The following is a 5687-nucleotide window of genomic DNA, read 5'->3' on the forward strand; positions in this document are numbered from 1 at the left end:
GCAAAATCACCTGTGCCCTTCTCCAGGGAAGGGGGGGCTAGGAAGGAGGCACCAGGAGGAGGGGGTGTGACCCACAAGAACCTCTGTGCCATCTTCCCCTGCTCTGCAGCTGCTGAAGGACTAGTGGGGAGGCGCCAGCCCTGACAGCCTCTCCTCGTGTGCATGTGGCACCGAGCAGGGGCACATCCCAAGGAGCCTGGACCCTGCCTCAGGACAGGCGTCCTGATCTCCCGCTGGACCTGCTGGCAGAACCAGAGCCAGCTCAGTGTGAGCCACGTGGTATGTGGGTGCCTGTTCCCCACCTGCACAAGGCACTGCTGTGGAACAAGTCTGGGGCCATCCAAGGCAGGGCAGGGAGGTAGGGTGAGGAACAAGTCACAGGGAGAAACCCCAGCCAGACTTCCGGTCATTAAAAGCCCTTTAAATATGCCACTGCCATCTCCTGGCACATCAGAGGCACATGCGACCAAGCAGGCTGCCCGGCTTGTCCCCTGAGCCCTGTGTGGGCCAGTTCCCAGTGGCCATGCACTGGACCCTCCTGAGTGTGGTGCCATGCCAATTTCCTGGTGGAGAGAACTAAGGCAGAAGGAAGCCACGTTACTCAGGAGCTTCCACTGATCTCAGGGTTGCAGACTCACCTGAGGACAATGGGCAGCAGTGAGCAGAGCTGGACCCAAGGTGAGTGGCTGTCCCCAGGTCCGTGCGCCTGTTCCCTGGGTTCACAGAGGCCGCTCAAACGGTAGCCTTTGCCCTGGGAGGCAGGATCCTGCAGAAGTTGATGGAGGTCAGTTCCTAGACTGATCCCCAGGGACTCTGCGCCTGGGGGAGAGCTGCTGGCCAGACACACACGAGGAACCAGGTTCCCCCAATCCAACTGCCAGTGTCTACAGTGGAGGATTCCAGCGGTAAGCTGGCCCTTGGGCAGCATCCTGTCTCTGGGCCCCCTTTCCTTACGGAGCCCCTATGCGGCTTGAGGCCTGGTTGGGGCAGGCAGGGAGACAGGCCAACAGGACACCTGGAAGCAAACCCACCCCTTTACCCCAGCAGGTGTCTTCTGCCGCCCACACCCCCACCCCCCACCGTGGGCTCCAAGGGATGAACTGCCCAGGCTTCCTGCACTTGGGTCAGTCACCACTCAGGCTGTCCAGCTCCCAGGACCTCTGCGCCCATGGTGATCTCTGAACTTGTCTCTTGGGATGTGGCGGTGCCTGAGGTGCCCTGCCTTCTTCTCTGCCACCTTGTTCCCTCCCCTCCTCACTGTGAGGACTACGGTGATCCTCCTCCTCAAGGCCCTTCAAATGCTCTGTCCGTGACCAGGGCCTCCTTTCAGGGGCACCCCAGGGACAGCTCTTTGACACTTACACTGCCTCCATAGAAGTCTTCCCAGACCACCCTACTTCATGCTGCCTCCATCCTGCCAGCCACCCTGTCATGTGTGACGGCTGCCTGAGTGAATTTCCCCCTCCTTCTGCCAGTAGAATGGACCTTGCTGATGGCAGGGCTCCTCCACTGTTGTGGCCATGGCACCCGGGACTGCCCGGCTCTCAGATGCACATGGACTTCCTTTGTCATGGAGCTGAGCCTGGGGTTCTCCCAAAGAATTAGGTCCCCATCCTCTGTGCATCATCTCAGCAGGCCACGCGCTGTGGTGCAGGTGGGGTCACACTAGGGGGCAGGCCATCCAGACCTTTGCCCAGGAGGATGCTCTCTCATGTATGTGACCCACAAGTGCCTGCCTTGACTCATCCAGTCACAGAGCAAATGGCAGCAAGAGCTTTCACCATGGGCTGAGAACCGTGCCCGTCTGGTGGCAGAGGACGTGGACTATGCACACAGCCCTGGCCAGATGTGCACAGGGCTGCCAAAAGCCCCGTTGAGGAGGCAGTCCCTGCCCAGGTCCTGCTTGCCCTCTCCTGGGAAGAGCCCCTCTGAGGCTCAGAACTCCTTCACCCACTGCTCATGCCAGGGAGAGCCCTGAGCAGGGCCACCTGGCCACCTTCAGCCATGTTCCTTCTCATCTTTGCCTCTTGGAGGCTGAAAACAGCCTGGTTTCTGGGAAAGTGACAGAGAGGCACAGAGAACAGTGTTCGGCTTCCCTCAATAGCCTTTCCCAGGGTCCTTGCCAGGGAAGCATGACCCTCTCATTTTCTAGATGAGAAATCCCAGGGGTAAGAGTGAAACAGCATCACTGAATAGGAGTCAGGGCCATGTTCCAGAGAGACTGAGGCTCTGGTGGAGGGGCCCTGGCACTGGAAGGCAGTCTCCTTGCCTGGCTCTGTCCAGCACTAACTGGGTGATCCTGGGGCAGTTCTGGGTCAAGAGCAAGACAGACGTGCACAGTGGCACATGCCTGTGATTCCAGTGATGCGGGGGCTGAGGCAGGCAAGTTCAAGGCCAGCCACAGCAACTTAGTGAGGCCCCAAACAACTTGGAGAGAGACCCTAAAATACAAAGGGTAGGGGATGTAGCTCAGCTCCCTGGTACAGAGCCCCTGGGTTCAGTCCCCAGCCTCAGGGACAACAGAGAAAGAACAGAGTGTGGAAGGACGCTGGGCTGTGCCAGAGCAAAGAGAGGCTGGCCTTGTCCAAGGTCAAGGCTCCAAGGCCTGAGGGAAGATGGGGTGAGCCGAGGGGGACGGGACAGGGACAAGCCAACTGCACGAACAGCACTGGGGAGCTCATCTGAGACGTGCCACCCCAGCCCAGCTGCTTTGTATCAGCAGCTCTAGGGTGATGACAGGCCCCAGCTGAGAGCCAGCCTCAAGGGCCACTGCTTCTCCAGGTTGGGCAGGGGCCACAGGAGCCCAGGAGTAGCCCCTCTTCAAAAAACGCCTGAAACCCAGCCTCCTTCATGCGAGATCTCAGATGGCTACCAAGAGCCACGCCATCAAAATACACTGTCACCAAACACGAGAAGCCACCTGCTACCTCCATGACCAAGCTCCATTCTCATGTGGCCTCTCAGGGGCTCTAAGCTCCATGAGGAAAGGCAGGGCTCTGCCACTGAGACCTTCTGTGCCGCAGTCTCTGGCTGGGCACAAATCACGAGTCTCCACACAGCTTGTAGATTCAAACAGCAATTCTTTATTCCCGAACTCACACCGGCCGTCTACAAACACGTTCTGGGGGAATCCACGTTCTCTGCCCAAATCCACTCCACATGGGCTTCTGTCTCCCAAAATATACTGTCTGACCCTAAGAACTCAAGAGGAACTCAGCAGCAGGTTACGCCCTATTCTAAAGGGGGAACACCCTAATCTCCTATTATGCTAAACCGCCCTATTCTAAAAGGGGAACACCCTAAACACCGATCCTGCCCTGGTCCTTGAGCAAGGTCACCTTTCAGAAGTTCTTCCACTAGACAGCATAGGAGTAAGCTGGCAAGGAGATTGTCATACCTACTTGGCTGATGGCTCCCAGCACTTTTTCTTCTTTCCAGTTTATATGGTCTTCATTTTTACGTTTTTTTCTGTTTACTGATAGTACTTTTGGTACAATGATAACAGAAGCAGTGATATCAGTGAGTCGTCTTCCTGATTTTAAATAAAATCCTTCTAATATGTCCACATTGAGTCATGTGCTAGCACCAATTTTCAGCAGCTAACAAGAGCCAACCATTAACTTTTCATGAGTTTTACAAATCAGTGTTAAAATATAGTCATTATTTAAAATTAAATTATAACTCCAACATTTGGGGCTGATGAGTGAAAACGTTCGACAGTGTGTTTGCTGCAAGCTGACTTACCTCTGGAGCTCAGGCTTGGACTTATCTGGCTTGGGACCGGATGTCCTGAGATGTTGCTTCTGAATGCCCTGGGAACCCAGCGCCCAGATCTTCTCACAGGGCTTTGAGGACTCATCCCCGCCCCCACCCATGTATCTTCCATCTAACTGCAGGGCAGCATCTTCACATCTCCGCCTGGCTGCTGTCCCACACTGGAGTCCCTGAATACCAACCACCATCCTACATTCCACCACCCTATCAGCAGTTGGCTTACACTCAGTCGGTGGATCCCTATTCACATCTGAGCAAAGCCTATGTTGCAGCCATTAGACCCCTGCACCAGCCTGTGGCCGCCAGCAGCCAGCAACAGTCCTGGCCTGGCCGCCAGAGCCAGAAGGGGGCTGCCTTGCCTTTGCACCTAGGGTGCCTGGCTGGCCTGCTTCCCCACTCTCTAGGATAGAAGGAGGTGCTGTGGGCACTCTTGGGGATGCTTACAGCTGCTCAGATGTACTGTTACCCCACGGCATGCCCTGGATGCTACAGGCCTGTCAAAGTACCTGGGGCTCCATGACATGAATCACCAGATGGAAGAGGTGCAGAACATCAACCCACATCTGCTTGGGCCTGACCAGACTGTAATCTGCAAAAGTCCCATTTTCCATGGCTAAGAACCCCCTTGGTCTCCCCTGTCAGAAGGAGCTGGTGGTAGCCCTGATGGATCCCATGAAGTCTTCTGCTCGGTTCTGGGAAGACTGTCTCTCTTCAGCTCGACATCCACATATAAGTGACTATGGCTGAAGTGCAGAGGCGATTGTCACCTTCTGAATGCTTAAATGCCTTGCTGCTGGGAGGTGTTCTCAGGAAATCAGAGTCCAAAAATGGCTGATTGTTGTGGGAAAAGTTGGACAAGACTGGGCTGAATCTTCCAGCTGGAAGACAGAAAACTGCTCTTGTGACACTCATGACATCCTTGGTGGAAGAAAATGCTGTTCACTTGGCTTGATACTTTGAATATGGCTGTGAACTGGAGTTTTCTAGTAGACCAGTGGCCAAATATTTAACCAGGCCTCACCTAGGGAGGTAAACCAAGATGGTAACAAGGAAGAATAATGCTGTGGGTGGCTCAGCAAGTGTGTAAAGAATTCACGGACCTCCCCAATCAAGACAGAACACCCAACAGCAACAACAGGCCCTTCCTGGTCTTAGAAACCTACAAACACAACCACTTGTCTCATTTTAGCCTGATTACCCACAGGTTCAGCAGCCAGGCCATCTGTCCCCCTGTGTGTGGGGTGCAGAACTACATCAAAGAAGCCCTGATTGTCATAGACAAATCCTCTATGAACCCTGAAGACCAGAATCCAGCAGATTCTAATAAGACCCTGGAGAAAATGGAGAAGCACAGGAAGTAAAATGGGGGTGAGCACATGGTGGGAAGGGAAAGGACAGAGGAATCCATCTCCACTGGAACAGACTGGAGGCACTCTTTCTGGGGGAGGAGTTTCCAACCTCTCTTACCCAAAGGATCCAAAGTCCTCTGTCACTTGAGGCATGCAGGATCTTTACCTGTCCTCCAGGATCCCTGCAGCTTCTCTAGCACTGCAGTGTCTTTCCTTGGACACATGATCCCAAGGTGACAAGTACTGGTTTTTGTTTTGTTTTTACTGGTTCAGCATTTATTTTTTGGCACCACATCTCTCCTTCCTCTGAAAGTTGTGCTACAGAGTTTTAGAACCTTCTCCTAAGGTCCCAGGGGCAGACAAGAAGTCATGTGCCTAGCTGTTGAAAGTTCAGATTGATGATATTCAGATTATCTACCTACTTCAGTGGTGGTGCCCTCCAGGAGGAGGAAAAGGTACCATGTGCTCTGCTGCCAGTGAACAGATGCTACCTTGATGCAAACCCGGTGCTCAGAGGGGTCGTCTACTGTAGGAAACTTGTAGAAACAATTCCTGCTGACATTT

General features: G+C 54.2%; 1 pseudogene; it reads left to right on the top strand.

Moving 5' to 3' along the window:
- The first annotated feature begins 647 nt into the window (after positions 1-647).
- On the top strand, positions 648-5135 carry LOC143640632 (transcription factor AP-2 gamma pseudogene; annotated as a pseudogene).
- The last annotated feature ends 552 nt before the right edge of the window (positions 5136-5687 follow it).

This window comes from Callospermophilus lateralis, unplaced genomic scaffold, assembly GCF_048772815.1.
Source record: "Callospermophilus lateralis isolate mCalLat2 unplaced genomic scaffold, mCalLat2.hap1 Scaffold_378, whole genome shotgun sequence".
Classification (NCBI taxonomy): Eukaryota; Metazoa; Chordata; class Mammalia; order Rodentia; family Sciuridae; genus Callospermophilus; species Callospermophilus lateralis.